General features: G+C 33.3%; 1 protein-coding gene and 1 long non-coding RNA gene across 5 annotated transcripts in view; one reads left to right on the forward strand and one right to left on the reverse strand.

The window, feature by feature from the left end:
• Window positions 1–8,341, forward strand: part of LOC106006658 — a 66,592-nt gene extending 58,251 nt beyond the window's left edge. Inside the window, exons 2-3 of one of the 2 annotated variants that reach the window (XR_001180921.2) lie at window positions 5,173–5,270; window positions 8,198–8,341. This is a non-coding gene — a long non-coding RNA (uncharacterized LOC106006658). The remainder of the gene's footprint in view (window positions 1–5,172; window positions 5,271–8,197) is intronic. The other variant, XR_006609617.1, reaches the window with a different exon arrangement.
• The window catches only part of SEMA3A (semaphorin 3A), a 466,663-nt gene that overhangs the window by 118,115 nt on the left and 339,923 nt on the right, over window positions 1–8,625 (reverse strand). The gene's annotated exons all lie outside the window — the stretch shown is intronic.

Below are 8,625 nucleotides of genomic sequence, written 5' to 3' on the forward strand. Positions count from 1 at the left end.
ACTAACTGTACCACCTCAGTGTCCCCCCGCTAATGTGAAAATTTTAATTAAAACTGTCCTCTACTAAGGACTTAGGCATATGAGGAATAAAACAATTATACCCATCCAAAAAATCAAAAGTATAAAATTTCAGCATAGTTTATGCTAATGAGTATGGATTATTCCTAACATAAAGGTGGTAATATATGTCAAAATGTATAAAATGACTTCTACTGAAATATGGAGTACACAAGAATTTTTTTTTAAGAGATTATTTGGTGTTATTCAAGGGTTCCTACTAACTGAGGATTTTTATTTCTCATTCTAATTTACACCCTGTGGCTTTTTGCCCAGGAAAAATACAAGAATATGAAACTCTTGAGAGATAAAGAAATGATACATCGCAGTTTAGAGTTTATGATGTGAATCCTACCTGCAAATATATATCCTATTTCAGACAAATTCTCTAATCCCTATTACAGATTTACTATAATATATGTATCTACTTACCTGTCTGCCTCCTCACTTGTGCTGCTAATATATAGTATTATCTACAATATAAAAGATGGGAGATAAACTAAGGAAGTAATGCTTGAGTTGAGATCAGAAGGATCAGACAGATTTATTAAAGTAAGTATCAGGGGAAAGATCCATCCAGGAAATAGAAACAATAAGCACAAAGACCTAGAAGGAGAGAGACTGGGAATGTAAAATAACTGAAAGAAAAACAGAAACTCCAGAGTGTCAGGAGGGGTCAGGGGAGAGTGGTCAAATAAGCGGGTTAGAAGGACCTAGACCAAAGAGCAGATTTCCCTAACCGCTAGGATTAAAAGAAAGCAAGAAAATGTCTTAGAAAGCTACCATTTGCTTTCTAAGAAGCCCACTCTGGCTTCAGTGTGGAAACCTGATTGGACAGGCCAAGTGGTAGAAGTGAGGAAGAAGTGAGTTAAAAGTGTTATTGCATCAAGGGAAACTATGTATCACGGTAAACTTTACATCTCTGGTCTAATGTCAACTAGAAAAGCCGACATAGTTTAGTATACACAGGCATGACCTGTAAGGGGCAAACATCTTTTTGGGGATGCTTGGGTGGCTCAGTTGGTTAAGCATATGCCTTTAGCTCAGGTCATGATTCCCGGGTCCTGGGATAGAGGCCTGCGTCAGACTCCTTTGGAATTTGCTTCTCCTTCTCCCTCTGCCTATGGCTCTTCCTACTTGTCCTCTCTCTCTCTCTGTCAAGTAAATAAATAAAATCTTCAAAAAAGATTTTTTTCTTGTCCTAAATACTTTCTCATTATATCTATGATTATGATTTCTTGCCATTTTTTTGACCACAATTCATTTTCAATAGTTATTGTTACTATTTTTTTAAGAGTTTATGTCCATCTAAGAGTAAGGATCTAATATTACTTTATCCACTTGTATTCCAGAATGTTCTTAAGCATATATGAGAGAATATCATATACATACATTCCACCCACCAGATACAAGGTTGGTAACACCTGTTGTAGCATCCAAAATCCTTAAAAATACCAAGTTACATCATAGTGGAATCTATACTTAAAACAGCATAATATGTCAATTCTAAAAAGAAAAACCACCTGGAACAACAAAATCTTTTGGGATACAAAAACCCATAAACTTAAAAGTCCCACAAATTTATAAGGTACTGATAAAACGCCTTTGCTTTGGATATTTGTGACAATCATTGAATGATGGACATTGCCAAGGTAAATTCCATCTGTATATAGAACCGATCTGTTTCAAAAAAATCACTTTTTCCACGACAGGCAGTTATTTCCTTATGTTAAATAGAAAACTAGAGCCTGTATTTACAAATGTATGTTAAGGCAATCTAAGTAGACTTATATTTTTTAGGCCTTCACAATTTTGTCTAAGATATTTCCATCCCTATGGATAGAAACACACACATACATATAATATATATTACATATAGTTTTATATATCACATATAGAGATATATTTTATATCACATATAGAGATATACAACATTACATACATATTTCCTATTGATAACAATTATACAGAACTCACTGTAGGAATTATACTTGCTTTAAATATAAATCAAACTGCATTTATTTTAGTTTTTTTTTTCTAAATCCAACTTTATCTCTTTGGATCTTTCGAGGTCTGTGACTATAAATAAACTTGTTTCCGCATTTTATCTTTTTCTTTTCTTATGTTTTATGTCAACACTCAACTAGTCTCCACCCTGTTCATTAAACTTTTTTTTCTAACAGATGTTGCTTTTTCCCCCTTTACCCTTTCATGTTATCCAGGAAAGATCAAAGCATTTAGTCATTCTTGTCTACTGTATGTAGAGGTGTGTGGGTGAAATTTTGCATGATCCCTGTGTTCTGGTTGCCTTCCTAATGTTTTCAATTACTTCCTTTGATAATATTTGATATGTGTTGACTGCTTCAACTAATAGAAATCATCTTAAATCCAGCTACATTTTGAGAATAAAGGGAAATAGTGTCAAGCACTACATCAACGTTCAAATTTTACCTGTTTTGAAGAGGAAATTGACTCATTTTCAATAAGTAAATACTACCTTGTGGAAGAAATCTTATGATTTTTCTCTGAAATTACAAAGAAAGTAAAAGATAACTATATTTTTAAAAACAATTATCTAAGGTTACTTATTCACATTATTTTAATTTGGAGGGGAAAACCCTCATAAATAGCTTGACATACATGAAAATTTCTTTCTTTTTTTTTTTTTTCACATGATTGGCAGTGAGAGTGAAGGCAATGTAGTGAAATGGAAAGGTGAATTAGCTGTCAGGAGAACTGAGTTTCAGTTCAGCTTTTACCACTAAGTGGCCTTGGGTTTTTGGAACACTACTTAGGCAATCTGAGCTTAAATTTCCCATTATAAAATGAAGGACAGAAATTAGAAGAGGTAGATAGCAACAGTAAGATACAGTATTTTATAGTCATGTATTCTGAGCAAGAATTTTACTGAAATTGTGGTCACAGTTTAATTCTGGATATAAGTTTATTTTCATAATTTTTTTTTTTTTTAACTGAGGTACCAGATATTGCTGAGCTTTGTGTTCAGTACGGTACTGGCCTGAAGTGGTTATGTAGACATCAAGTTTTCCAACTTAATTTTTGGTACTAAAATCCTCCAGATCAAAATTTTTCTTAGCAGCATAGCTGAAAAATACTTTTCCATTTCTGTCTTAGGAGATTAGTAAAGTTTCAGAATTTGATGAGTGCAAGGTGGAAAAGTAAAGGTGACTAAATTTTTGGTCATTCATACAGCAAACACATCATTTCATTTTAGTTTTCATTTTACTGAACTTGATTTTAATCAAAAGATGGGAATACTGATTGCCTCTGACGCACTTTCTAAACAAGGGTATATCAGTTCACTTCTAGTCATCTGGACATTTGTGTTGTAAAAATGGTTATATTTTGTTTGTCATTTACATAATCTTTTCCCAGTCATTTGTCAGGTAAGTTATTCTTTCCTATTCTAGGAGGAAAAAAAGTTTTTAACATATGTCTAAGAGACTGTGCAACTTTAGGTGTAACTTTAAAAATTCCATATTGCTATTAGCAAAAATTTGATGTAGTGTCAAGGCATTAACTAGAATTGCTAACTAGCATGACATAAGACAAAGAAAAGGTATTCCTTACTGCAAATCTTACATTTGTCACTAAGATTTAGGCCAGCAAAGGGCAAGTAAATGTGGGGCACTAAACATCCATCCTCTCCAGGTTAAGTAATTTAAATATGAGGTAAGACAGCTATTAAATGCCAACAAAATGTAAATCAAAAGAAGAAAAGTTTGCCAGGATGAAAGCACTTAAAAGGAGCTTGAACCCTGGCATGTATACAAAACCCCATTTGCAACATTAGAGAGATTCAGACATTTAGCCTCTGTAGAAAGCTTTGTGATCATCTCAAGTGAGGTAACTTGCTGAAATAGAAGCTAGCTCTGTACTTAATCACTAACCAATTTTCTTAAGTATGCATATATATATATATATATATATACATAATGCATATTAGGTAAGTATTTTTTTTTAGCACAAGAGAAATCTTGAAGTGTGAAAATTTTGAGGACACCAATTTACTGTCATTTCAGTGGCAGCAAAAGTCACAAACACAATGAATCAGTGACAGACCTGTGAATTGATTTTAGATCCCATTAGACTCTCTTTTTTTTTTTTTTTTTTTTTTTTTTAAGATTTTATTTATTTATTTGACAGAGAGAGATCACAAGTAGGCAGAGAGGCAGGCAGAGAGAGAGAGGAGGAAGCAGGCTCCCTGCTGAGCAGAGATCCTGATGCGGGACTCGATCCCAGGACCCTGAGATCATGACCTGAGCCGAAGGCAGCGGCTTAACCCACTGAGCCACCCAGGCGCCCCCATTAGACTCTCTTTTTAACCACTCAGCAATTCCTGAGATTGCTTTCAGTGACCAGAGATGCAAAATTGAATTAAAATGTCAGACTGAAAAATAAAAATAAAATAAAAATGGAAAGTAGTCATTCTATACAGTTTGATTTCTGACAACATGAAACAATATATTTCCTGCATGTCAATGTACAAATCTCAAAGCTGTACTCTGCGGCACTGATACCAGATTCTACTCCTTATATAGGAACAGATTTAAATTACCAACGTATAATGGCAAAATATGCAGATACCGATAACTGTGTTAAATACAATTTTAAGGCCTACACCATTCAATTTTTTAGGCAATGATTAAAGGATGTCCCTTCATATAAATATACATTTCTCTAAATGCATTTGTTCTAGCTGGAATTTGTAAATACTCTTAAGTACAAAATTAAATTTGAGTAAAAAATGAAGTTTTTTGAATACATTAATATCTTAATATCTTCATAGGCATAAATAGCTTGATAATACCCATTCATATCAAGAAACATGGAATAATGACTGAGAGTCTTCTGTTACTTGATAATTTGTATACAATATAAAATTACGTATTTTCTATTTATTAGAGAATCTAGAATTCTAAATATATCAGCATCCAGACTTTTCAACGTTCTTGAAATAGTGCATAATCAAAATATTAAGAAAAACTAAAAGGACATGTTTCACTTCTAACTTAAAAAGAGAGTTGCAAAACTCATTTTTTTAAAATATATTTTAGGCATTTTACTTAAAATATACTGCTCTTAATGCTACAGGTTCTGAGTTTCCGTTTTGGGTCAAAAAGAGTTACAACTCTTCCGGATTATAAAACATACTACCACTTGCCTGTGTGTCTAAGTGGAAGCACAAGTAGGTATGTTTTGCTGATCTTTGCTCAATATCTAGATTATATAGAGAATTTGTAGAAACAAAAAGTGTTTCTGTGAGCTACCCTAGCACTTCTTTTACTGAAACATAACTTCCTGATTATATTACTATCATATCCTTTAAAGGACTCCATGAATTTGCTACTGCTATCAAATTTTACCAACTTGACAGGCACTTTCACATTCTTAATGGGAAGAACTTAATGTTTCTTTTGAGAACATTCCTAGTAATGCAAGTTGTAATTCATTTTACTTGAAATTCAGTGTTTTGAGAGTGTTTAGCCCAGAGTATTAACAAACATGTAGTACATGTTATTGACTACATCCAGCTTTCTTTCCTTTTTAAGGCTTAATAATATTCTGTTGTATGTATAGACCACATTATCTTTATCCATTCATCTGTTGATGATACTTAGTTTCTCTATCTTAGCTATTGTGAATAATGCTGAAATGAATCTGAAAGATATTGTGCTAAGTAAAGTAAGCCATCACAGAATGACAAATACTCTAGAATTCCAATTAAATGAGGAATTTAAAACAGTCAAAGTCACAGAAACAGAGAGTAGAATGGTGGTTGTTAGGGTCTGCAAGTCGGGGAAATGGGGAGTTGCTGCCCAATGAGTATTAAGTTTCAGTTACAAAAGATGACTAAATTTCAGAGATGACCTCTACAACATTGTACCTACCATTGAGAATACTGAATCATACACTTAAGAAGGTACTAAGAGACTAGATCTTGTGTTAAGTACTCATGACAATAAAAAAGCTAAAACAAACAAACAAAAAGGTACAGCATCATTCCAATAAGAGGTAAGTGGTACAATATCAGACACAAGATTTATGTCATCCCCAAAGCCACATTATGACCGTTATAACAACAGATTTATTAATTGTGTGATGATATAGGTATGTGTTGAATGACCCTGAAACTTCATTTCCTAAATTGAAAAATGGAGATAGCACTCCCATCACAGAGTTGTGAAAATCAAATGCCATAATACTGATAAAGCCATCAAGCATCCCAATAATGAAGCCATTAATAGTAATAAAATTAATGAAAAAATCATGGGGAGTAGTTACAGCAGGAAAGAAACTGAACAGAGTAACAAAAGATAAATCAGGTATATCATTTGCATAAACATTTCATAGAGGCAGTATAAGCTATAATGTAATAATAAAATTAAAAATAAAGCCTGGATTTTTCATTAAAATCACTGTTTCTAAGTACTATATATCTTATTTCTTTCTGTCAGTGTTTTTTTGTTTGTTTATCTTTCTTATTTTCTAAACAAAGTGTGTTTGAATTGCTTTCATATATGCATTATACAAAATAGCATTCTCCAGATTTATAAGCATGGAGAAATCACGCTTTTGTGATACACTATGGGTGAGACATTCACATAAGTTTGCGTATGCCAGTTAAATGTTTTATGAACAACATAAATTCAACTTATTTGTAGACTTAGAAGTGAAAACTGAGTGAGCATGGACCACAATATGCTACAAAAAATGTCTACCTAATTATCACAAAAGAATTGGGAAACCATTTTTTCATTAAAGCATTTAAACACTGTCCTCTTCCCAGGTGTACTTCATCTATTGGCTTTGGATATTATTTTTATTCTTGTTTCCCTACGAGAATTCTAAATATTATTCAGTGTCTTTCACTCAGTATAGTTCAGGCTCTCATGTCACACTATGCAATGTTCACCACAGTCTCAATATGGACATACCAACATGTCCATTCATCACCCTGTATCCCCACCCATTTACATTTACACCAAACTTATGTTTACACAAAAATATATTCCAAAACCAATCATGGCAATAATAGTAGTTTTTTCTTAAAATTTGTATTGCTCTTGACTAGCTTCTGTAAACTCAAGTTGATCCTAATTTTCCAGCCTACTTTTTTTGAAATCACTATACCCTGCACATTGGGATATTTGCCATTTCCCCATTTATGACTCTGTCCTTTTATTCTGTCCTTCTAGCCTTTACTGTCTTCCACATCCATCAATACTTCATCCATTGTCGTAAATCCAGCTAACATGTGACCACCTTTGTTCACTTCATGAAACCCCCTTGTTCACAGTCATCACCTTATTGAAACTAGGCACACATTATTTTTGAGATACAATAAATACAACACAAAAATCCTGAATTTAACCCCTTAAATTACAGTTAGGGACTTTATCCCTTCTCTCCCACTGCAATGTGCTGGTACTTCCCTTTAAAGGAGAAGGTTGTGGATTCAGACACAAACCACTGAATAGGATGCTTGTCTCAGGTACATTCCAAAATACCATGAGAACCTTAACTTTCTCAGTAGTGCAATGAGAACTTAAAGAGTACCTAGCTTAACAGATTTTATGAAGACTGAATGAAGAACACATTCAAAACAGCCATCCCTGGCCATCTGTTTTTTGCTCATTAGCTGTTTGCTGCTGGGAGTCTGTTATTACTACTGATGTTTTCACCTATGTTGAAGTTAGATATTTACATATATGTTAGCTCTTTGGGGCAGACATTTGTACTTACATTCCTCACTATTACCATTAGGATTTTGCTTAGGAAAAATATTTCCTAATATAGGAATATATAGGATATATATAGAATAAAAATATATATAGGATATACATATATATGCCAAAAATATATACAAAAATACCCTATATTTTTATTAAAGTTAGTTTTAGCTCTATTGAATCGGTCATCTGAATACAATTTACCTCCAATTTCACCTGGGCATTGGTTGTAGCAAGTGAGCAAACTGTAGCTACAATTCTAAAAAACCCAAGATATAAATGTTAAGCTTCATTATTTCCTAGTATACCTTCAAATCTATTTAATAAATAAAACTGTTATTCCAGAAGTTCTGGTTTTCTCATTATGTCTTTCCTTTTCACCTCAGTGCTATTCTCATCACCTCACGCTGATTCTCATCACCAGCCTTTGTTATTTCTACTTCCCAGCTCTCATCCCATCCAAATTGACCACATGTGTTATGTCTGGAGCAGCTGAGAACCACAAGGAGCCCGAGACCAGGGACATTACACTAAGGCAAGTAGAGTGTCCTCAGATGTGAACAAAGAGAACAGGGAATGCTATCTGCTTAAAACCTACCACAAGGTTTATTCTTAGTGGGCTGTCAGAGTTATCTTTCATCATATATTTTCTAACAGTAAGTAAATTGTAGAATTATATGTTCTTCATGATTAAAATTCAGTACCAATAAAACTAGAAAACAAATACAATTAAAATGAGCAACAGTAACACAGTGTGGTAATGATATTATGTGTTCTAAAAAGTAAATACTTTCTTACGATATGAACATGGTTC

Source organism: Mustela putorius, unplaced genomic scaffold (genome assembly GCF_011764305.1).
Source record: "Mustela putorius furo isolate JIRA1106 unplaced genomic scaffold, ASM1176430v1.1 tig00003845_pilon_pilon_pilon, whole genome shotgun sequence".
NCBI lineage: Eukaryota > Metazoa > Chordata > Mammalia > Carnivora > Mustelidae > Mustela > Mustela putorius.